The sequence below is a fragment of the Mirounga angustirostris genome, unplaced genomic scaffold (genome assembly GCF_029215605.1).
Source record: "Mirounga angustirostris isolate CCGP_5_RB_7025 unplaced genomic scaffold, mMirAng1.0.hap1 SCAF_3, whole genome shotgun sequence".
Lineage (NCBI taxonomy): Eukaryota > Metazoa > Chordata > Mammalia > Carnivora > Phocidae > Mirounga > Mirounga angustirostris.
In genome coordinates this window covers 64,627,872-64,654,385 of record NW_026991711.1, presented here as the reverse complement: position 1 = coordinate 64,654,385, position 26,514 = coordinate 64,627,872, and the positions used below count along the sequence as shown (strand labels likewise).

Here is a 26,514-nt window from a genome sequence, read left to right as displayed (position 1 = left end):
TTCTGTCTAAACTGACTTGTTGGGATTCTGACTGAAGGCAGATTAGGTTGATCAGGCACCAAGGGTGGGGACTAAGAGTTTGATCAGATATTGAAGGTGATCAGATATCCAGGGGGATCCAGATACACAATTCTTTGTAAACTGACTTAGGATCCTTGCTACAACTGGTTGATACATGTCCCACAAATCAGACTCGAATCATGGAGAGAGCTTATCAAATACCTAGGAGTGGAAATGCTGGGTCATATGGTAATTCTACTCTTAAATATTTGAGAAATTGATAAAACTGTTTTCCAAAATGGCTGAGACATTTTACATACTAATAGCAATCAATATGTGGTGGTTCCAGTTTCTCTACATCCTCACCAAATTTCTTTTTTAAAAATTATACTCATCCTAGTAGGTAGGAAATAGTATCTTACTGTGGTTTTGATTTGTGTTTTCCTAAGGCTAGTGATGTTGCACGTCTTTTCATGTCCGTGTTGGCCATTTGTGTATATTTGGAGAACTGTCTATTCAAGTCCTTTGCCTATTTTTTAATTGGATTGTCTTTGTTGTTTAAGTTATGAATTCTTTCTGTATTCTGGATACTAGACCCTAATCAGATATATGATTTGCAAATATTTTCTTCCATTCTGTAGGTTGTCTTTTCACTTTCTTGCTAATGTCCTTTGATGTACAAACTTAAATTTTTGATGAAGCCTAGTTTATTTTTCTCTCTTATGGCTTGTGCTTTTGGTGTCATACTTAAAAACCCATTGCCAAATCCAAATTCATAAGGATTGTCAAAAACCAAACTCTGTACACTGAGTAAAATAAAACAGAAAGATGAGTTTGTTGCAGTGGTTTTGACCTGTAAACTCGGAAACTCAAGACTAAGAGAGCAATGAGTTTCAAGTTAAAAGGTGTTTATGGGATAAACATGGAAGTTATTTGACTTTTTCAGTTGATTGGTTGCTTGGTCTTCTTATTTGTGTCAGGGTAGCTGAGTCAGAGAAAAAAGAAAGTCCAAAGATGGCATGAACAGACTTGGCATTTGGGGGTATCACTGTCCTGGGCTGATTTCTGAGGGGAGCCATAAGTTACTACAATTTGTCAGGTAAGGCTAAGTTTTGTTTTTCTTTAATGTGCCTCCATTGACCAACACCATTTTGTCCCCATCATAAGTGACTCCATTTTAATTTTGATTTTGTAGGATTTACCCTTAGGATTTCTTTTAAGAGTTTTATGATTTTAGCTCATGTATTTAAGTCATTGATTCGCTTTCAGTTAGTTTTTGTATATGTTGTGTAATAGGGATTTCATTTCATTCTTTTGCATGTTGTCCCAGACCCATTTGTTGAAAAGCCTATTCTTACTCCCAGTGAATGGTCTTGACCTCCATATCAAAAATCAGTTTGCCATACATGTATAGGTTTGTTTCTGGACTGTTAATTCTACTCCATTGGTCTTTATGCCTATCCTGTGTCAGTGTAGGTATCCCCATCTTTTCAAAATTTGTGTTATGCCACTTTGCTTTTACAAAAGACCTACATTAGTACCTGTTTTCATTAATTGAAAGAAATCTGAAAAGAATTTTTGCTTTTACGACAAAAGATTGAAAGAAAAAAAGCGTTCAGCGTTTGTTTTGTAGTGAGCCTTTATAGAGGCAGCATGCACCCTGAGCAGCAAGAGTGGCACAACCAAGCTCTTTCTCTGGGAACTACATCTCAGTATCAAGCCACCATAGCTTTGCACAGTGTCTGTGAGCATCTGTGCTTAATCTTGATTTATGTTGTGCATCCATTTAGCAAGATGTGTTCTAAAGTATCAGAAAAGCCTGAGAGAGATTGTTTTTCCATGTAAAATTGTAATTTTCCATGTAAATTAATGTTAATTGCTTCTTCACTCTATGCCATTTCAGTTTATAAAAGGTTTCATAGGAACTCTATTTTTGGATAGCAGGAAGAAATCTGTACCACACTGTTTTGATTACTGTAGCTTTGTAGTAGTTTTAAAATGGGGAAGTGTAAGTCCTCCAGTTTTGTTCTTCTTTTCTAATATTGTTTTGGCTCCCTTCCAACTTTGTATGAATTTGAGAATCAGCTTTTCCATTTTTGCAAAAAGACGACTAGGATTTTGATAGGGATTGTATTGAATCGGTAGATAACTTTGACAAATATTGGTGTGTTAAATAGTCAGTTTTCCAGCATGATGTCTTTCCATTTATTTAGGTCTTCTTTAATTTTTTTCAGCAATGTTTTGTGGTTTTCAGTACACAAAATTTTCATCTCCTTGAATTTATTCTTAGGTATTCCATCATTTTGACTGCTATCTTAATCGGCTTAAGTTGCTATAACAAAATGCTGCATACTGGGTGTCTTAAACAACAGAAATTTCTTTCTTACAGTTCTGGAGACTGGGAATCCAAGATCAAGGCCAATATGGTTTCTGGTGAGAGTTTTATTCCTGGCTTGTAGATAGCTGCCTTCTCACTTGGTCCTTCGATAGTGGGCAAGGAGAGAAAGAAAGGGAGACAGGGTGTACTCTGGTGTCTATTCTTATGGATACTAAGCTATCAGATCAGGGCCCTACCATTATGGCCTCATTTAACCTTAAATTACCCTTTTATAGGCCTTATCTCAAAAACAATCAAATTGGAGATTAGGGCTTCAACATATGGATTTTGGAGGGACACAATTCAGTCCATAGCAGATGGTATTACAAGTGGAATTATCACTTAATTTCCTTTTTGGGTTACTCATTGTTAGTGTATTTAAAAAAAACACATTTTTTGAGTGTTGATCTTGTACTCTGCAAATTTGCCAAATTTATTTATTAGCTCTAATAATTGTGTGTGTGTATATGTGTGTATGTTCTTTAGGATTTCTATAGACAGAATCATAGCATCTGTTAATTGAGATAGTTTTACTTTTTCCTTACAATTTGGATGCCTTTTATTTCTTTCGCTTGTCTAATTGCTTTGGTTAAGGTCATTCTTTCATTTGAAGGAATTGGCTCATGCAGTTGTTAATGCTGGCAAGTCTGAAATTTGTAGGGCAGGGTGGTAGACTGAAAACTCAAGCAGGAGTTGATGTTGCAGTCTTGAGAGAGACTTTGTTCTTTTCCAAAAAAACCTCAGTTTTTGCTGTAAAGGCCTTTGTGTATTATGAAGATTGATTGAAAAAGGCCTACCTATATCATCAAGAGTAATCTTCTTTATTTAGAATCAATCAATTTTAGATGAAAAACACATCTACAGAATTCTTTTCACAGTAACACCTGGATTAGTGTTTGATTAAATAGGTGGATAGCAAAGCTGACACATAAAACCAATAATCACACCCAGTGTGGTAGATAGTTTTATTCACAATTTTTTAAATAAAAAATTTCACTTTTGTCATGGCTTCAGTTTGGGTAGAATATACTTCCCCCACCCTAGTGACTTTGCATTTTGCCGTATGACTTGCTTTGGCCAATGGAATGTGAGTGGATGTAACATATGTCCACCAGTTGGGAAACTAAATGTGGTCTTAGAGAGAAGGGGAAGGCCTGTATATTCTGAATCCTTTAGCTTTGTGTGTATGTGCATGTATTTGTATGTATGTGTTTCTGCAGGCAGTGATATAGTGTCCAGCTTGAAATGGCTCCTACTGGCAAAAGAAGAAATACTTGGAGCACCAAGACAATTAAAAAGTGTTTGCAATGGATTGAAACTCATTAAATATGTTAAAAATACATGAATTCTTAATATTGCTTAAAAAAAAAGCTCACTAGTCACATTGAAAATTGCTAGGACACCAGTTCATTATTCTGAAATTGGTAAATAATGGTTAAAAAAGCAAAACAATTAACCTACTTTTCCTACATAAACTGAAATTCAGAGTAACCAAATTGTTGATGAAGAAAAACTTTTATGGAAAACGTCTAATGAATAAATGAGGGAGGAATGATAATAATATCACCATTTTGCAACCCATAAGAAAATAATGTTTCTAAGAAATAACAAGTCCAGTTCCACATATAAGGAGCTCAGAAGTGGCTACTCCGTCCCAACAATAAATAAAAAGATGATCAAACTGAAAAATCAACAACTCTTTTTAGATCTGCAAGAGAAGTGAGGTCACAGGGCATATAATGCCCGCCAAATAGAGAGACTGACACGTGAATATAGAATCACAGTGTATTGGAGCAGCAACCTCCATGGGAACCAGTGCCCGGGTAGGGAAACCTGAACTGCAATTGATGAATTGCTGGAGGTTCATTGTGGACAATTCTGACACTTAAAAGCTCCAGGGGGACTGAGTCATGAGGCAGCCCTCACACTTTTGTAAGTTTACACCTCCAAGAACTCTACAAGGTTCTCACAGTAAATATCAGAGAAAAATCTTGTGCTCCAACAGAAGGAGAGGAAAAGGAGCCATCTGAAAATAAACCAGAGAACTCTCTTCTTCTTTTTTTTTTTTTTAAGATTTTATTTATTTATTTGACAGAGAGAGACATAGCGAGAGAGGGAACACAAGCAGGGGGAGTGGGAGAGGGAGAAGCAGGCTCCCCGCAGAGCAGGGAGCCCGATGCGGGACTCAGTCCCAGGACCCTGGGATCATGACCTGAGCTGAAGGCAGTCGCTTAACCAACTGAGCCACCCAGGCGCCCAAGAACTCTCTTCTTCTTAGTAAGGCTTGCCCTCAGAGGAAACTCGTTAACCAGAGCCTAACTTGTTGGGGTTTTATCAGAGCCTAGATAACCTGGGGGAAAGGAAATACTCAACTCTAGCCCACTCTAGTCATCCTATCCCACATATGAGAGGATGGGGGCAGAAAACTGAGAAGCACTTGTGAAGTTCACATTCAGAGGCATAGGCTCACTGAAAGACTGAGACCTACTCATGGGACTGTAGAATGCTTCACCTCCCCTAAATCTCACTACTACATTATGAAAGGTCTGTTTACATCAGTTCTTTTTATATGTCCAGCAATCAAGAAAAAGATAGAAGACATCCCAAAAGACAAAAAACATTGTTTGAAGAGACAAAGCAAGCATCAGAACCAGACATTGCATGGATATTGGAATTATCAGATTGGTACTTTAAAACTGTGATTAGGGCGCCTGGGTGGCTCAGTCGTTAAACGTCTGCCTTCGGCTCAGGTCATGATCCCAGGGTCCTGGGATCGAGTCCCCACATCGGGCTCCCTGCTCCGCGGGAGGCCTGCTTCTCCCTCTCCCACTCCCCCTGCTTGTGTTCCCTCTCTCCCTATCTCTCTCTCTGTCAAATAAATAAATAAAATCTTAAAAAGGGATGAAGTAGACAGCATTCAAGAGTAGATGGACAATATAAGCATAGAGATGAACGTCCTAACAAAGAACCAAAAATAAATGTTAGAGACCAAAAAATATATAAAATAAATGAATGCCTTTGATGGGCCTATTAGTAGACTGGACATGGCTAAGGAAATAATAACTAACGTTTGCCAAATAACCATTCAGTGGATGGTTGAAAGGGAACTTTATAAAATGGATCAGACTGACAACACTTGATCAATCTTAATAGTACTGCAAGTGAGATGATCAAGTATTGTGTACCTCCTGATGTGATACATTTCATATTGTTACTCTCTTTGAAATATTTTCACAAAACCAGAAATTGATTCTAAATCTAATGAAGCCTCTAGATCTGACTGCTGGTTTACTTGAAAGAGGAAGGCACAGAGTAACATGTTAAGTAATATCATAATAGAATCCACCCAGTACATAATATGGTAACCCCTGTAGGAAAATAGAATGTAAACTGGCTATGTTAACTGTTATGGGCTGAATTTTGTCCCCTCCAAAATTCTATGCTGAAGCTCGAACCCCTAGTACCTCAGAATGTGACTGTATTTGTAAATAGAGTCTTTAAAGAGGTGATTAAGTTAAATGAAGCTGTTAATATGGGCCCTAATCTAGTATGATGGGTACCCTTGTAAAAAGAGGTTGGGGCACATAGACACCAGAGATAAGAGCACAACAAATCTGTGGTATTTTGTTATGGCAGCCTCAGCAAATTAATACAATAACACTAGGTGGAATAATGGTTTTTTGGTTATAGGAGTAACAAAAATGGACCTTATCTATTAGAGATATAAATGTAGTGTTTACAGGTAAAATGAATTTTGGGATCTGGCTTGAAAATACATGGTAGATGAAATAAGAATGGCAAATTTTTGTTAATTATTAAAACTGAGTAAGAGGTATTAGAAGTGCATTGTATCTTCACCTTTGTATATGTTTGAAGATGTCCAAAATAAACAGTTAAACATGTATGCACATGCACACACATACACATACATGCAATATGCCAATATATATCATATGTAAATAGAGTTTTTCTCAGAATTCTGGCTCAAATTCATTCACTCTCATGGATTTGGCTACTGCCCATATGCTAAAGACTCTCAAGTCTACAGCTTTACCCATTTCTGGTAACTCAACATTTTTACTTGCTGTACCAGAGGCCTTTCACATGTGAAGTGTCCAAAATGAATTCTTCATCTTTTCCTTCAGATTTTCCATGTTTTCCCTGCTGGTGATCATCAACTTCCCACAGGCGAGAGTCTGGCTTAGAGAGCTCCTCTCTTAGGCCCCATATCTCACCAGTCCTCAAGTTCCTGGAATTCTGTTTCTAAATACCTGTTGGGTCTGTCCTCTCCTCTCTTATGTTGTCCCTTCCATGGCTCGCATTCTGGTTCACTGTACTCTTACCTGGATGGCTGTAGGTCCCTTTTACAGGTCTTTGCTTCCTTTCTCATCTTGGGTTTCCCTCTGCTAGCTTTGTTCATGTTGTTGCTAAAGTTGTCTTTTTTTCTCATAACTTTCTTTAAATATAATGGACAGATAATATATTAACATGAAGCAGTGCAAAAGTGTATAGCTATAGAAAAGTGAGTCTATCATTGTGGCACAATTTATGGTAGCGCAGATCTAGAAGGAACCAAATTTCCATCAAAAGGTAACCCAAGTAAACCAAGGTAGGGCCACATAATAGGGTAATCTGTGGCCCTAAAAAGGAATAAAGACTATATCTGTCTATAGCATATATTGTTGTGTAAAGAAAGCCCCACACCTATAATGAGACCTGATTCCTTTTAGTGGGAAAGTAGAGCACAATAGTGGCTCTATTACCTGGCACTAATAGTGTTCATGGCTTCTGGATTAGTCATTGTTTCTAGGTATTTCAGTGGACAGTGGTAGGAAATAAATATAAGTATAAATAAAGTAAAAAATAAATATATTAATATACATCATGAAATTTATGGGCCTTCCAGTTTAAATTCAGTATTTTGGGTTGTTATTTAAACTCTTTATCTTACTTGTGTATGGCCTTTCTCCCACAGTGAAAAATGCTGGTCTGCAAGTGCACCAAAATAATGACTCGTTGCTTTGTCCTACATTACATTTGCAACTGTCTCAGAATAACAACATCAAAACTACCATCAACAGTATGATCACTGTAACATTTAAAGATTTTTTTTTTGTCCTTAGAGTATATATTATAAAAAATACATATACAAATTCTGTTTTTTTAAAAAAAAGACATTTGAAATAATTTCTTTCAGGTTGGTTTTGTTTTGCTTTTGTTTTTAGGAATTGATTTTTTTTTTTTTTAATTTGCGAGAGAGAGAATGAGAGAGAGCACGAGAGGAAGGAGGGTCAGAGGGAGAAGCAGACTCCCTGCTGAGCAGGGAGCCCGATGTGGGACTCAATCCCGGGACTCCAGGATCATGACCTGAGCCGAAGGCAGTCGCTTAACCAACTGAGCCACCCAGGCACCCAGGAATTGATTTTTTTTTTAATAATTTACTTTTATAAGAATGTGAAATAAATATATGACTACATATTAAATCTACAAAATTAGGTTAAGCTCAGAAACTCTAGCTTCTATTCCAGTTCCCTCATTCTGTTCCACCTTCCCTATATTGTTAAGCAATATATTTTAGTTTAATATAGTTATTATATGTATGTATGTTACACATGTGTTAGTTATTATATATTACATATGTATATATGCATATATATATCTTTTGTTACTAAATAAAATAAGGGAACTCAGCAACACCATCAAGTGTTAACACCATTTCATTATAGGGATCCCTTTAGGAGAAGAGAAGGAAAAGGGGGAGGAAAATTTCTTTGAAGAAATAAGAGCTGAAAACTTCACTAAACTGGGAAAGGAAACAAATCCAGATCCAGGAGGCACAGAGAGCCCCCAACAAAATCAACCCAAGGAGGTCCACACCAGCACACATAGTAATTAAAATGGCAGAAAGTCATGATAAAGAGAGAATTCTAAAAGCAGCAAGAGAAAACAGTTACATACAAGGGAAACCCCATAAGGCTATCAGTAGATTTTACAGCAGAAACTTGGCAGGCCAGAAGGGATTGGCATGATATACTCAGAATGATAAGAGGAAAAAGTCTGCACCAAGAATATTCAGCAAGGCTATCATTCAGAATAGAAGGAGAGATAAAGAGTTTCCCAGACAAAAGTTAAAAGAATTCATCACCAAGCCAGCCATATAAGAAATGTTAAAGGGGACTTTTTGAGTGGGAAAGAAAGACCATAAGTAAGAGTAAGAAAAGTAGGAAGCACAAAAACAGCAAAATTAAGTATATCTATAAAAATCTAGTCAAGGGATTCACAAAAGAGTGTAAAATATGACGTAGGATGGGGAGAGGAGTGAATATTTAGTGCTTTTAGAATGGATTCAAACTTAATCAACCATTAAATTAATATAGACTGCTCTATGCTTAAGTTGTTATATATAAACCTAATGGTAATCACAAATAAAAAAAATCTGGTAATAGATATGTAGAGAAAGAGAGAGAGAGAGAGAAAGAGAGAGAAAGTATTGCACTTATATCACTAAAGAAAGCCAGCAAATCAAGAGAAGAGAGCAAGAGAGGAAAGGAACAGAGAAGAACTACAAAAACAACTGTAAAACAACTAACAAAATGGCAATAAGTATGTATCTATTGATAATTACTTTGAGTGTAAATGGACAGAATGTTCCAGTCAAAAGACATTGGGTGATGGAAAGGATAAAAAAGCAAGACCCATCTATATGCCGCATACAAAAGATTAATTTCAGACCTGAAGACACATGCAGATTGAAAATGAAGGTGTGGAAAAGCACTTATCATGTAAATGGAAGTGAAAAGAAATATAGGGTAGCAATATTTAGACAAAATAGGCTTTAAAACAGAGACTTTAATAAGAGACAAAGAAGGACACTGCATAATCATAAAAGGAACAATCCAACAAGAAGATAGTAATAATTGTAAATATTTATGGACCCAACATGGGAGCACCCAGATACATCAAGCAGCTATTAGCAAACATAAAGGAAGTAATTGATAGTAACACAATGACAGTAGGGTACTTTAATACCCCATTACATCAATGGATAGATCATTTAAACAAAATCAACAAGGAAACAGTGGCTATAAATGACACATTGCACCAGGTAGATTTAACAGATAAATTCAGAACATTCCATCCTAAAACAGCAGAATACACATTCTTTTCAAGCACTTACAGAATAGATCATGTGAGGCCACAAAACAAGTCTCAGCAAATTAAAAAAGATTGTAATTATTTTATGCATCTTTTCTGGCCACAATGCTTGAAATTAGAAATCAACCCCAAGAAAAAATCTGGAAAGAACACAAATACATGGAGGTTAAATAACATGCTACTCAACAGTGGATGGGTCAATCAAGAAGTCAAAGAAATAAAAAATTACATGGAAACAAGTGAAAATGAAAACACAATGATCCAAAATCTTTGGGATGCAACAAAAGCAATTATAAGAGGGCAGTTTACAGCAATATAGGCCTACCTCAAGAAGTAGGAAAAATCTCAAATAACCTAACTTTATACCTAAAGGAGCTAAAAAAGAACAACAAACAAAACTCCAAACCAGCAGAAGGAAGGAAATAATAAAGATTAGAGCAAAAATAAATGATACAGAAACTTAAAAAAAAAACAACAACAAAAAACAGTGGGACAGATAAACCAGGAACTACTTTGAAAAGATCAACAAAATTGACAAACCTCGAGCCAGACTCATTAAAAAATAATAATAAAATGAGGGGGCGGAGAGTGACCCCAAATAAAATCACAAATGAGAGAGAAAAAAAACCCCAACACCACAGAAATATAAACAATTGTAAGAGGATATTATGAAAAATTATATGCTAACAAATTAGATACATTCCTAGAAACATAACCTACCAAAACTGAAGCAGGAAGAAATAGAAAGTTTGGACAGACTGATTACAGCAATGAAATAGAATCAATAATCAAAGAACTCCCAACAAACAAAAGTCCAGGACCAGACAGCTTTACAGGCAAATTCTACCTAATATTTAAAGAAGAGTTAATACGTATTCTTCTCAAACTGTTCCAAAAAATAGAAGAGGAAGGAAAACTTCCAAATTCATTCTATGAATCTAATATTACCCTTATACCAAAGCCAGATATCACAAAAAAAGAGAACTATAGGCTTATATCTCTCATGAACATAGATGTAAAAAAATCCTCAACAAAATCAAGGGCGCTTGGGTGGCTCAGTCAGTGAAGCGTCCAACTGTTGATTTTAGCTCAGGTCATGATCTCAGAGTCCTGGGGTTGAGCCCTGATCTCAGAGTCCTGGGGTTGAGCTCTACACTAAGCAGGGTGTCTGCTTCTCTCCCTGTCCCTCTGCCCCTTCCCACCGCTCGTGTACATGCTCTCTCTTTCTCTAAAATAAATAAATAAGTCTTTAAAAAACAAATGCTCAACAAAATCCTAGCAAACTGAATCCAACAATATTCACCACGACCAAATGGGATTTATTCTTGGGATACAAGGGTGGTTCAGTATTCACAGTTCAATCAACGTGATATATCATATCAGTAAGAGAAAGGATAAAAACCATATGATCATTTCAAAAGATGCAGAAAAAGCATGTGACAAGATACAACATCCATTCATGATAAAAACCCTCAACAAAGTAGGGCTAGAGGGAACATACCTCAAAATAATAAAGACCATCTATGAAAAACCCACAGTAAACATCAGACTCAATAGGGAAAAACTGAGAACTTTCCCTCTAAGGTCAGGAATAAGACAAGGATGTCCATTCTCACCACTTTTATTCAATGTAGTACTGGAATTCCTAGCCACAGCAGACAACAAAAAGAAATGAAAGGCATCCAAATTGTCAAGGAAGAGGTAAAAGTTGCACTATTTGCAGATGACATAATACTATATATAGAAAACCAGAAACACTACCAAAAAACTGCTAGAACTGATAAATGAAATCAGTAGTGTTGCAGAATAAAAAAATCAATGTATAAAAATCTGTTGCATTTCTCTACACCAATAATGAAGCAGCAGAAAGAGAAATTAACAGTCTCACAACTATATAAAAATAATAAGATACCTAGGAATGAAGCTAACCAGAGATAAAAGACATACTCTGAAAACCATAGCACACTGATGAAAGAACGTGAAGATGGCACAAAGAAATGGAAAGACATTCCATCCTCATGTGTTGGAAGAGCAAATAATGTTAAAATGTCAATACTGCCCAGAGCAATGTACACATTTAATGCAATCCCTATCAAAATACCAATTGCGTTTTTCACAGAACTAGAACAAATAATCCTAAAATTTGTGTGGAGCCACAAAGACCTCGACTAGCCAAAGCAATGTTGAAAAAGAAAAAAACTGGAAGTATCACAGTTCTGAACTTTAAGTTATATTACAAAGCTGTAGTTATCAAAACAGTATGGTACTGGCATAAAAAAAAGACACACGTAGATCAATAGAATAGAAAACCCAGAAATGAACCCACAACTACATGGTCAATTAATCTTTGACAAAGGCGGAAAGAATATCCAATGGGAAAAAAAGAGAGTCTCTTCAACAAATGGTGTTGGGAAACCTGGACAGCTACATGCAAAAGAATGAAATTGGACCACTTGTAACACCATACACAAAAATAAACTCAAAATGGATTAGAGTCCTAGATGTGAGACCTGAAACCATAAAAATCCTAGAAGAGAACGTAGGCAGTAACATCTTTGACATTGGCCATAGCAACATTTTTTCTAGCTATGTCTCCTTAGGGAAAATGAAAGGAAAAATAAACTATTGGGACTGCATTAAAATGAAAAGCTTCTGCACAGTGAAGGAAACAATCAATAAAACTAAAAGGCAACCTATGGATTGGGAGAAGATATTTGTAAATGACATATCTGATAAAGGTTTAGTATCCAAAATCAATAAAGAACTTACACAACTCAACACCCAAAAAGCAAATAACCTAATTAAAAAATAGGCAGAAATGCACAGACATTTATCCAATGATATCCAGATGGCCAACAGACATGTGAAAAGATGCTCAACATCACTAATCACCAGAGAAATACAGATCAAAACTACAATGAAGTATCACCTCACACCTGTTAGAATGGCAAAAATCAAAAACACAGGAAACAACAAATGCTGACAAGGAAGCAGAGAAAAAGGAACCCGTGTACACTGTTAGTGGGAAGGCAAACTTATGTAGTCACTGTGGAAAACAGTATGGAGATTGCTCAAAAAGTTAAAAATAGAACTACCCTATGATCCAATAATCACACTACTGGGTATTTACTCCAAAAATACAATACTAATTCAAAGGGAGACATGCACCCCTATATTTATTGCAGCATTATTTATAATAGCCAAATTATGAAAGGCCCGAGTACCCATTGATAGATGAAGGGATAAAGAAGAGGTGGTACATATATACAATGAAATATCTCTCATCCGTTAAAAGGAATGAAATCTGTCATTTACAATAACATGGATAGAACTAGAAAGTATAATGCTAACTGAAATAAGTCATAGAAAGACAAATACTGTATGATTTCACTCATATGTGGAATTTAAGAAACAAAACAAACAAAAAAGGGAGAGAAACCAGGAAATAGATTCTTTTTTTTTTTTTTTATTTATTTATCTGACAGAGAGAGACACAGCGAGAGAGGGAACACAAGCAGGGAGAGTGGGAGAGGGAGAAGCAGGCTTCCCACAGAGCAGGAAGCCCGATGTGGGGCTCGATCCCAGGACCCTGGGATCATGACCTGAGCCGAAGGCAGACGCTTAACGACTGAGCCACCCAGGCGCCCCAATTACAGAGATTCTTAATTATAGAGAACAAACTGATGGTTACCAAAGGGGAGGTGGGTGGGGGAATGGGTGATGGAGTAAAGAATACACCATCCTGATGGGAAAAAAATTCACACACACAAATAAGAAAATAGAAAATAACAAGTATTGGCAAGGATGTGGAGAAATCAGAATCCTTACACATTGCTGGTAGGCATGTAATATGGTGCAGCTATTATGAAGAATGGTATGGTGGTTCCTTAAAAAGTTCAATGGAATTACTGTGTGATCCAGCAATTCTAAGGATATTCCTAAAAGAATTGAAAACAGAGACTTTAACAGATACTTGTACACCATTGTTCATAGTAGCATTATTCACAATAGCCAAAAGGTGGAAACAACTGAGATATCCATCAAAAGATAAATAAACAAAATGTGTTGTTTGCATACAGTGGAGTATTGTTTAGCCTTAAAAAGGGATGAAATTCTGATACATGCTAACGTAGATGAACCTTGAGCCTTATGCTAAGTGAAATAACCTAAACACAAAAGGACAACTATCATATGATTCCACTTAATGAGGTACCTAGAATAGTTAAATGCATAGAGACAGAAAATAGAACAGTTAACCAGGGGCTGTGAGGAGAGAGGAATGGATAATTGTTGCTCAACGGATATAGAGTTTTGATTTCATAAGGTGGAAGAGTTCTGGAAATAGAGAATGCTGATGGTTAAACAACATTTGTGAATGTACTTAATACCACTGAATTGTTCATTTAAAACAGGTAAACATGGTAAATTTTACCATAATAACAAAATAGTAAAAACACCTCCAAAACAACTCTCCCATTCTTTGTTTCAGAGGAATTTAGTTCATGCTGTGTTCTGATCTCTTTTACCTATTTCAGTGGCCTTGAATTTTCTTCCCTACCTTTTTAAGTTTGGGGCAATTTTTGCTTTGACAGTTCATATTTCTGGCATTGCATTGTATGTACCATGTGTTATATTTAGCTTCTTGAGCACACATCTGTTTTTCTGTAATATTTGAAGTCCTTTGAGGTTGGGAACCTGTTAGAGCTTCAAAAAATGTTGGGAGGCCTGGGTGGCTCAGTTGGTTAAGCGTCTGTCTTTGCTTGGGTCATGATCCTGAAGTCCTGGGATCGAGTCCAGCATCAGGCTTCTTGCTCAGTGGGGGGCCTGCTTCTCCTGCCTGCAGCTCCCGTTGCTTGTGCTCTCTCTCTCTCTGACAAATAAATAAATAAGATCTTAAAAAAAAAGTTTGCTATGGGGCATCTGGGTGGCTTAGTTGGTTAAGGGTGTGCCTTTGGCTCAGGTGATGATTCTGGAGTTGCGGGATCGATCCCGACATGGGGTCCCTGTAGTGGGGAGTCTGCTTCTCCCTCTGCTTCTCCTCCCACTCATGCTCTCTCTCACTTACTCTCTCTCAAATAAATAAACAAAATCTTTTTAAAAAGTTTAAAAAATGTTTGCTGAAAATAATTAAAATTGTTTCTATTATACATGGAGAGTTTTCTTGTATATAAGTGACATCTTGTGGCACCAAGTGGAATAGTCAGCACTGTATTGATAAATTGTTCTCTTTTTAAAAATCCAGATTCTATATATCTTCTTTAAAGTTTACCTGAAATAAGCATGATTGCAATCAGAGGATAATAGAAGAGGATAGTAGACTAATGGCGTTGCTAAAGGATGCTTTTGTGTACATGGGTGAGGCCTACTTGGGACAATTCCTAAACACCTAGATCACCACAACCTCTTCCAGGTCTGGAAACTCACCATACTTTTAAGAGATTCCCTAAATCAGAATTACTAATTTTTTAATAATAGGCCTAAAGATGGATAGTTGAGCTGTACACAGAAAACTGCAAGACATCAATGAAAGAAATTGAAGACATAATTACATAGAAAGATATTCTGTGTTCATGGGTTAGAACAATATTGTTCAAATGTCTGTACTACCCAAGCAAGCTATAGATTCTTTGCAATCCCTATCAAATTTCCAATGTCATTTTTCAAAGAATTAGAATAAATTATCTTAGAATATAGAACCAAAAAAAGACTCCAAATAGTCAAAGCAATCTTGAGAAAGAACAAAGCTGGAGGCATCACTCTTCCTAATTTCAAACTATATTACAAAGCATTAGTAATCAAAACAGTATGGCATTGGCTTGAATATGGACACATATCTTGATGAACAGAATAGAGAGCCCAGAAATAAACCCATGCATATATAGTCAATTAATTTACAACAAAGGAGCCAAGAGTATATAATGGAGAAAAGGAAGTCTCTTCAATAAATGGTGTTGGGAAACTGGACAGCCATATGCAAAAGAATGAAACTGGAACTCTGTCTTATGTCATATGCAAAAATCACCTCAAAATGGATTAAATATTTGAACATCATACCTGAAATCATAAAACTAGAAGAAAACATGGGAACATGAGGCTAGGCTCCTTGACAGCAGTTTTGGCAATGGTTTTTTGGAAATGACACCAAAAGCTAAGGCAACAAAAGAAAAAATGAACAAATGGGACTACATCAAACTAAGAAACTACTTTACAGTGAAAGAAACCATTAAAAAAAATGAAAAGGAAACCTATCAAATGGGAGAAAATATTTACAAATCATTTATCTGATAAGGGCTTAATATCCAAAAAGTATAAAGAAATCGTATAACTTAGCAAAAAAATCCCACAAACAATATGATTTAAAAATGAGGAACTGGGGCTCTTGGGTTGCTCAGTCAGTTAAGTGTCTGACTCGATCTCAGCTCAGGTCTTGATCTCAGGGTCATGAGTTCGAGCCCCACATTGGGCTCCATGATGGGTGTGGAACCTACTTAAAAAAATTAGGCATTTTTCCAGAGAAGACATACAAATGGCCAACAGGTACATGAAAAGGTGCTCAGCAAACCAAAACCACAATAAGATATCACTTCATACCTGTTAGAGTTGCTGTCATCAAAAAGACAACAGATACAACTGTTGGTGAGTGTATAGAGAAAAGGGCACCCTTGTGCGCTGTTGGTGGGCATGTTAATTGGGGCAGCCATATGTAAAACAGGATGGAGTGTGCTAAAAAAAAAAATTGAAAATAGAAGTACCTTATGATCTAGCAGTTCTACTCTGTCATATATCTGTCAAAATCACTCTCTTGAAGATATATCTGCCCCTCCTCCCAGTGTTCATTGCAGCATTATTTACAATAGCCAAGACATGGAAACAAACCTAAATATCCATCAGTGGATGAAAGAAAATATGGTATATATTCAAAATAGAATATTATTTCACCATGAAAAAGAAGGAAATCATGCCATTCACAACAACATGGTTAGACCTTGAGGGCATTACACTAAGTGAAATAAATTCTATAGAGAAAGACAAATACTGTTTGACCTCACTTATAAATGGAATTAAAAAAAAACAAACAACTGAACCCATAGAAACAGAACAGATTGGTGGTTGCTGGAGGGGGTGTAGCGGGTGAGGGAAATGGGTGAAGGTAGTCAAAGGTAGTCAAAAGGTATAAATTTCACATAAGTTCTGGGGATGTAATATACAGCATGATGACTATAGTTAATATACAGTACTTGAAAGTTGCTGAGATCTTAAAAGGTCTCATCTCAAGAAAAAAATTGTAGCTATAGGAGGTGATGAATATTAACTAGACTTATTGTGATCATTTCACAGCACATATACATATCAAATTTATTATGGTGTATACCTTAACCTAATACAATGTTATATATATAAGCTAATACAATATTATTATAATATTGTATATTGTATATATATACTGTATATATCTGAATTATATCTCAATAAAACTAGGGGAGAAAACCATGGTAAAACTGAACTTCAAATTCCCCACCAAGTCCTCTCCTGTCACCTTTCTCTTTCCCGGATGGCATCTCCATTTTTCCAATAGATCAGGCTAGAAAACCGTGGCCATCTTTGACTCCTCTCTTTTCCTCACACTCACATTTCGTCATCACATTTACTCATATTTAGTAAATCCTGTCAGCTCTGCTTATGAAATATAACAGAATATGGCCACTTCTCACTGTGCTGTCCAAGCAACCATTTATTATCCTATGTAACAGCAACAGCTTCCTAACTGGTTGCTTTGTGTTTACCATTGCCTGTCAACAGTGTGCTTTCCATGCAGAATGACTTTTTAAATAACTAAATCTGATTATATTACTCCTCTGCTAAAAATACTCTGGTGGCTTTCCATTTCACATAGGCAAAGTCATTAAAAATCCTACAAAACCCTATGTTATCCCACACCCCCATGACCTTTTTTTTTTTTTAGAGATTTAATTTATTTATTTGACAGAGAGAGACACAGCGAGAGAGGGAACACAAGCAGGGGGAGTGGGAGAGGGAGAAGCAGGCTTCCCACGGAGCAGGGAGACCGATATGTGCCTCCATCCCAGGACCCTGGGATCATGACCTGAGCCAAAGGCAGACGCTTACTGACTGAGCCACCCAGGTGCCCCTCTTTTTTCTTTTCCTTCTGGAATGGATCTTAGGTGGAGCAGAATTTCCCACATTCTAGATTGGTGTTGTTTACCTTGTTTATCTAGCTTTTTATTTTTGCTAACTTGGTTGTTGATTAGACTTGGAGGCTAGATCAGATTCAAATCTGATTTTTTTTCTTTTTGTAAATATTTCATAGGTGGAACAGTACATTGCCTATTGTATTACATTAGGGAGGTTATAATACCTGTCTTTTTTGATGTTAAGATTGTTCAGTATAGGGGCGCCTGGGTGGCTCAGTCAGGTCATGATCCTGGAGTCCCTGGATCGAGTCCCACATCGGGCTCCCTGCTCGGCGGGGAGTCTGCTTCTCCCTCTGACCCTCCCCCTTCTCATGTGCTCTCTCTCATTCCTCTCTCTCAAATAAATAAATAAAATCTTTTAAAAAAAATTGTTCAGTATATTCAATTATTGAATTAATTCAATTTAGCCACTAGAGGTCAGGACTTTATTTTAAAAATATGTACTACACTGGACTTCGGGAAGGATCTAGACTTAAGTTTGGTAAAAGAGTAGAAAAATCTTTGTTAATGAGTTGTCGTTATTAGGAATTTCTGGGTAAACTTCTTTTGTCTCTTAAGTATAAAATGTTGGTTGTCTTAAAAGGTTATATATAGTTTTAGTGTAATTTTTCCATTTTCAACCATTATCACTATAATTAAAATTATGTTTCCCAGATTTAAACACTTCTGTACCCTAGAAGTTTAAGGAAATATACTGGTGAAACCAACCATGGAAAAAGGAGATGTGCCTTGCTATTGACTGGGTAGCCTTATGGGTCCAAAGATGTTTTTCAATTTAATCATAGTAAGAATTTTTATTAGAGATGCTGGTAGAGGTAGATATGAGTTATATGTGTTTTTCACAAGTGGGAGAAATTGAACTCAAGTAGTGAACTATTATGGTAAATTACTGCCAAAAACCTGATGTCAAGACAATAATGAGTATGATAATAGCAATAATTTATACATTTTGAGAATCACATCTTTACTTCAATTATTGTCTTACAGGGGTGGAAAAACAAGGACTAAATCCAGATAATCTAGGGTTTAGATTCTGGCACTATTTTATTATGGCATCTTGTAACATGACCACTTTGAGTGTCTGTTTACCTGTATGTAAAGTGGGACCAATAAGACCTAAGACTATAGTTAATAATACTGTATTGTATATTTGAAAGTTGCTAAGAGAGTAAATCCTAAAAGTTCTAATTTCGAGAAAAAAAAACTAGAACTATGTGAGGTGATGGATGTTAACTAGCCTTTTATTATTATCTACATCTGGGCCTGATCTGACTCATGCTGAACTACTTGAGTCTAGTTAAAATGGCCTTAGGAATTTCTTAAATACTTAGCTAATGTATTTTTCACTTATTTAAAAGGGAAGTTTTAAAATTCTCTACTATTACCCATTTCTAGTAAGTTACAGAAATTAATTTTAGGAGTATATCTCTTCATTTCAGCTGATATCAATATTAAACCTTTAGGTTTAATTTTAGCTACTTAGAAGAATATTCTGAACTACCCGATTTTTTATCCAGATGTACCAGAATATACTTGGAAACATTTAATAGTTTTTGTTGTTGTTGTTGTTGCATAAGGTAGGGAATTGGTGAGGTAGAGAAGAAAATGAAATGATACCTTTTTTAAAACCAGATAATTTACTAAAATAACTGAAAGCAACATCAAATTTTTAAGATATTCCAATGTTTTTAAAGTACGGATAAAGTCAGTTACAGAGTTTATATATTAGTTGGATAACTAATTTTATTCCAGCCATATATTCATTCATTAGTTGAATGAAGGAGAAACCGTATCACATTTAAAAAGTATGGCCCTTGCAGTCATGAAATTATATTGAGTTGAATTAAAATCTCTGCTTATAAAAATTAAGTGAGGTTTATTGTCTGTCTGTCTGTCCATCCATCCATCCATCCTTATTGAATGGATGAGATTCAAATAAAACATGGTAAGCTTTTAGTCTAGTGAAGAAGCAGATAATAAATCAGGGTTCACAGTTCAATTTAATTATAGTGTGTGTAGATGCTATGTCAGTACAGTGGAGGAGATCTAAATCAGATAGGAATAAGGAGGATAAGCCCTTTCTCTGAGCACACGAAAATAAGGAATGTGGATGCCCTAAGAAAATTGGGGACGGATGGGTCATGCATTAAAAAAAAAAAAATGCCATGTCTATTAAGAAAAAGGCTCTGGGAGATTGGTTTCTAAACAATAAGATTATTTTAAAATTTAAAGAAATTTAAGCATGTTTGGGTTCTGCCAATGGCAAGAGAGAGATTTCATATTCCAGAAAGAGAAAATCTTTGCTATCATTTAATAGGGTTCCTGAGTATGTTGAAGAAGAGGGATTACAATGAATAAACTAAAATGGGAAATAAAAGCCTGTGAGAGGTACTTGGAGTGATTGATGGATAAACACTCTGGTATGTTTATATTTGGATTGAGTAATATTTTAAGCACCTGGATTTTAGTTAATCCTGTTTCCCAAAGCAGTAATATTCTCTATATTTGTATAGCCGCCCAAAGTAGACAAAGAGACTGCCAGCACTGAGGCTAAATCAGGTTTTCTTTTGTATCAGAGTTACAGAGTTAAAGTTGTCTGTGTTGGGATTTAAGCAACGCATCTTTCCCCTTTAATTTCCCTCACGGAAAATGTTAATATGAATGTGGAAAACTTAACCTGGAAGTTATAAAATACTCCATGTTGAATTTTGTAAGAAAAGGGGCATTCGTGTGGTGAGTAAAAAGAACTTCATAAAAATAAAGGCTATTGAATGCTGTAATAGGTTACCAAAAGGTTATAAAATTTTCTTGTTGTAAGAGCCTTAAACTCATAGATCGATTTAGATAACATTTTAGAACAACCTCTGGCTTTGTGTACATGGTCATACTAATGTACTTTCTATGAACTAACTCAATCACTACTTTCCCCAAGAAGCCTTTCCTTAGTTATCCACACAGATTTGACTATTTCTTCCTTAGTATCCTCATGTCACACTATCACAACACCTATAAAATTTTAGGACAGTTCTTTATGTATCAGTCTCCTTTTACTAGTTCTCTGAGGGCAGAGTTGTGTTTCAAGTTTCCAGTTGAATGCTGAGAAAAGATAGACTGTCAGTATTAAATAAATCCCCTACCTCTCATTCTAGCTAAGTTTGTCATTTCATTATTCTTCGAGCTGGCCATGAATATTCCAATTTTTTGTGTTTATACCATTTGCCTCATTTTGGTGTACACTTTCCTCTTTACTGTTTGTATGAGTCTTATGTGTTCTTCCAGGTCTAGCACAAGTCTCATTTCCTTCATAGAGACCCCAGGAGATTCAAGGCTTGAGTGAACATTCTTTACTTGGAAATTCTAAAACATTTATTTACAGATTTGGTAAATATGAAAGCATGTGACTCCTCAATTAATTTGTGAGCATCTAAAACACAGGGATCATGCCTCATTTCTACTGTCCCTAATACCTAGCACAGTGCTTTTTTTTTTTAATTTCTTTTTTTAGTTTAAATTCAGTTAGCCAAGGTATAGCACAGTGCTTTATTTTAGAGTAGCTGGGGTAATGAAGGGGGTGTGAAAATGGCTAATTTGATCACTTAAGGAACTTTCTGTTGAAGACATTAATGTTTCTAAAATCTGTACACAAAAAAGGAGAAAGGGGACCAACATTTCCAATACTATAAAATAATGATACAGGTCCCCATTCCTTATCCAGAACCCCTGGGGCCAGATTGTTTTGGAATTTAGAATTTTTCCTTTTTACTGAGTAGTACTTTCCATTAATATGTCATAATAAATGAGTAAATAAAGACAATAAAGACTATAAATATCCTCAGTTCAGATCAGGTTTAGTTAATAAAATGAACCTTGGTAATCTGAATTGCATAAGCTGTGAAGTCCAATTGTTTATCAGATGATTAATTTGTAGGTTATACTGTTGACCTTGTAAATTGGTCATAGTCTGAAATTTAGCCTTTGCAGTTCATTTAGTATTTTTTTTTTTTTTAGTTTCAGTGGGGAGTTGCCATGTTAATATAAATGTCATAAGAAGACTATAAATCAGGACCTCAGTATTCTACAAACAATAATCCTTAGAGTTTGGCTGACTCATACATGTAGAGTAATATATATGCTTTAGCTATTTTTTTTTAATTTTAAATTTTTTTTAAAGATTTTATTTATTTATTTGACACAGAGAGAAACAGCGACAGAGAGAACACAAGCAGGGGAAGTGAGAGAGGGAGAAGCAGGCTTCCCGCCGAGCAGGGAGCCTGATGCGGGGCTCGATCCCAGGACCCTGGAATCATGACCTGAGCTGAAGGCAGTGGCCTAACCAACTGAGCCACCCAGGTGCCCCTGCTTTAGCTATTTTTTGATGAAAATTCTAACAAGAATTTTTAAGGCTCCTTATTCAAAAGAAACTACTGGTTCAGATAGAGTGAGAAAGATAATAAACATCTAAAGTGGAAAAAACTTTAGTTAACTAACTCTCTCAGGAGCACACTGCTGCTTTTCTATTTTTTAAGTGTTTAGAGAGGATTCAGAAATTAACTGCATTTCTATTTGACCTGAACTGTATATAGCATTTTTAACTTTCAGCCTCTACTCTTCTTGGCTAGAGTGTAATTATATTTTCTAATCCAACACTTATGGATTTAGTTGAGCAATCTCTCTTGGCATATATTTAGGTCAGTTTATTTGTTCACAAAAATGAAGTCATGGTCATATGGAAACATTTAGTGTATTTTTTAACTAATAAATTGGAACAATGATACCTAGAAAGTATTTTTATCAAGTTAAGCTATCTAACCACAAAGTTTTCTCCTTTTCACTTTTATCATAAAATTGCTCCTAGGAATTGTGCTATAGTATACAATTTGCTTTTTCAAACATGAAGATTTTATTTTTAAAAATAAAAAAACCTCAAATTTTGATAGGATGGACCCCATACAAGGTCGTGACCAACTGGACTTTTTGTTTGTTTGTTTTGTTTTGTTTTGTTTAAATTTTATTTATTTATTTGACAGAGACACAGCAAGAGAGGAACATAAGCAGGCGGAGTGGGAGAGGGAGAAGCAGGCTTCCTGCTGAGCAGGGAGCCTGAAGTGGGGCTCAATCCCAAGACCCTGGGATCATGACCTGAGCCGAAGGCAGACACTTAACGACTGAGCCCCCCAGGCATCCCTTAACTGGACTTGTTAAAAAAACTTCTCAAAAGAGAACCAACTGAGAAAATGGAGGAGAGAGATTAGAGGTGGTAGGTAAGGAGGAGGAGGAAATACTGAGTGGTGAGGAGCCTGATTTGAATACAGTAGCAGCAGATTTGGGAATATATTTTAACATTATTAGGAGCCACATGATGAAGAGTGACTGAGGACTGTTTTTTTTTTTTTTTTTTTAAAGATTTTATTTATTTGACAGAGAGAGAAAGAGACAGCGAGAGAGGGAGCACAAGCAGGGGGAGTGTGAAAGGGAGAAGCAGGCTTCCCGCTGAGCGGAGAACCTGATGTGGGGCTCGATCCCAGGACTCTGGGATCATGACTTGAGCCAAAGGCAGCTGCTTAACTGACTGAGCCACCCAGGCGCCCCAACTGAGGACTGTTTTAACCAGACCTATGAAAGGTGTGATTGTTGAAAACAAAGTCAGCATCAGACCCAAGGGAAATATTTTGAAGCAACTGATTATGATAGTGGATCAAAACAAGTTGGTAAAGGAGAAAGGGCAAGTTTGATAGAAATGGGGAAATTGGGAAGGGACAGTTATTGGTTGTGATAGGTGATATGTTATGTCTTACTGTAAGTTTCAGGCTGCTGACGGTAATACACGGTAGTTTTGTATATATTTCATGGCCTAACCATGAAAGAATAAGATGGACCATGTTGACGAAGACAGGTGGCTTTACTTCTGTGTTGGGATCAGGTCAGTCACTCTGCACATCTATGTGGCCACACCTCTCCACAAATTACTTGAAGGCAGCATAGTGTTTAAGAATGTTGGCTAATTGGGAATATTGTCACAGTTATTTAGCTAGTTGAGGTAAAAAAAAAAAAGTCAGAAAAGAGAAAAGAAAGAATATAATTTCTGTGCCGCTGTAAAGTGTATAATGGTGGAGAAATATTTTCCCTTACCTAAAAATGACTGTGGAGTTGTTATGTGAGAATGGAGGTAAATTGGTCAGGATTCTTTTCCTTACAAGTGACAGAAAGCTAACTTTAATAAGACTGGAAAAAGAAGAAAATTTATCCATTCACATAACTGCAAAGTACAGGAATTTACTACTTCAGGCATGGCTGTCTCCAGGTGCTTAAATGATATTGTCAGGCATCTGTTTCTTTTTCCATCACCTGGCTCTATTTTCTTTTTTTAAAATTTTCTTTCTTTTTTTTCTATTTTCTCTTCTTAAAATTTTTTATAATAATTTTTTATTGAGGTAAAATTGGTATATAATATATTTGTTTTAGGTATACAACATAATAATTTGTAATTGTATATACTACACAGTGATCACCACAAGAAGTCTAGTTATCATCTGCCACTATACAGTGACCCCTTTCACTCCTTGTGCCCACCTCCCACCACTCTTTCCCTCTGACAAACACAAATCTGCTATGAGTTTTGGTTTTACTTTGTTTTGTTTTTTTATTCTACATGTAAGTGAAATGATAATGGTTTTTGTCTTTGTCTGACTTATTTTACTTAGCATAATACCCCCAAGATCCATCTGTCTTGTCACAAATGGTAAGACCTTTTCTGTTTTTATGGCTGAGTAGTATTCCGTTGTGCATATGTACCATAACTTCTTTATCCATTTATTTGTTGATGAACACCTAAGTTGTTTCCATATCTTGGCTATTGTAAATAATGCTGCAATAAACATAGGGGTGCATATATATATATTTTTGGAATAGTATCTTTGTTTTCTTCAGATAAATACCCAGAAGTGGAATAGCTGGACCATATGGTAGTTCTATTTTTAATTTTTTGAAGAATCTTTATCCTGTTTTCCGTAGTGGATGCATCAGTTTACATTTCTGCTAATAATGTATGAGGGTTCTCTTTTCTCCACATTCTTGCCAACACGTGTTTCTTGTGTTTTTGATTTTAGCCATTCTCACAGGTATGAGGTGATATCTCATTGTGGTTTTTATTTGCATTTTCCTGATGATTAGTGATACTGAGTATCTTTTCATATGCCTGTTGTCCATCTGTATGTCTTTTTTAGCACAATGTCTCTGCTGATTCAATCCTTTGCCCATTTTTTTTTCTTTTTTACTTTACATGCTCTACTGACTGAGCCAACCAGGTGTCCCTGCCCATTTTTTTTTTTTTAATCACCAGATACTAATTACAACAAAGCACTCCTTAATCCCCAGCATCTATTTCAGTCATCGCCTCTCCTGCCCTCTGGTAACCATCAGTTCTCTATAGTTAAGAGTCATTTCTTGGTTTTTCTCTCTCTCTTTTTCCCTTTGCTCAATTGTTTTGTTTCTTAAGTTCCACATATGTGTGAAATCATGTGGTATTTATCTTTCTCTGACTTATCTCACTAAGCATTATACTTTCTAGCTCCATCCATGTCTTTGCAAATGGCACGATTTCATTCCTTTTTTATGGCTGAATAATAGTCCATTGTACATATTTATAACACATATTCTTTATTTCTTCATCCATCAGTGGACACTTGGGCTGCTTCCACATCTTGGCTATTGTAAATAATACTGCTATAAACATAGGAGTGCATGTATCCCTTTGAATTAGTGTTTTTGTATTTTGTGGGTAAATACCCAGTAGTGCCATTGTTGGATCATAGGATAGTTCAAAATTTTTAACTTTTTAAGAATCTCCATACTGTTTTCCCCAGTGGCTACACCAGTTCTTATTCTCACCAACAGTGCATGAGTGTTCCTTTTTCTCCACATCCTTGCCAATACCTCTTGTCTCCTGTGTCTTTGATTTTAGCCATTCTGACAAGTGTGAGGTGATATCTCATTGTAGTTTTGATTTGCATTTCCCTGATGATAAGTGATGATGAGCATCTTTTCATGTGTCTGTTGGCCATCTGGATGTCTTCTTTGGAAAAATGTATGTTCATGTCTTCTGCCATTTTTTAATTGGATTATTCATTTTTTGGGTTTTGAGTTGTGTAAGTTCTTTATATATTTTGGGTAGTAACCCTTTCTCTGCCAATTTTTTAAGTCAGACTTTGTTGTTGTTATTGAGTTATGAGTTAAAAAAAATTTTTTTTGTAGTTTCACTTTTTAATTTAAATTCCAGTTAACTAACATACACTATAATATTAGTTTCAGGTATAGAATTTAGTGATTCATCACTTACATACAACACCCAGTGCTCATCACAAGTGCCCTTCTTAATACCTATAACCCATTTAACCCATCCCCCTGCCCACCTCCCCTCCAGCAACTCTCAGTTTGTTCTCTGTAATTAAGAGTCTGTTTTATAAAGCATGAGTTCTTTATATAGTTTAGATATTAGTTCCTTATCAGCTATATGATTTGCAAATATTTTCTCCTATTCAGAATATTGCCTTTTTATTTTATTAATGGTTTTTTTTTTTGCAGAAACTTTTTAGTATGATGTAGTCCCATTTGTTTATTTTAGCTTTCATTGCCATGACCTTTATTTATTTATTTAATTTTTCATTGCCATTACCTTTAGAGTCAGACCCAAAAAAATATTGCTGAGAGTGATGTCAAGGAGCTTACCACAGATGTTTTCTTCTAGGATTTGTTTGGTTTCAGGTCTTACAT

The 26,514-nt window shown here is 35.9% G+C and overlaps 1 long non-coding RNA gene across 3 annotated transcripts in view; it reads left to right on the top strand.

Moving 5' to 3' along the window:
- The window catches only part of LOC135363842 (uncharacterized), a 478,080-nt gene that overhangs the window by 1,431 nt on the left and 450,135 nt on the right, over positions 1-26,514 (top strand). For all 3 annotated transcript variants that reach the window (XR_010410028.1, XR_010410029.1, XR_010410027.1), the window contains exon 2: positions 981-1,099. This is a non-coding gene — a long non-coding RNA (uncharacterized LOC135363842). The remainder of the gene's footprint in view (positions 1-980; positions 1,100-26,514) is intronic.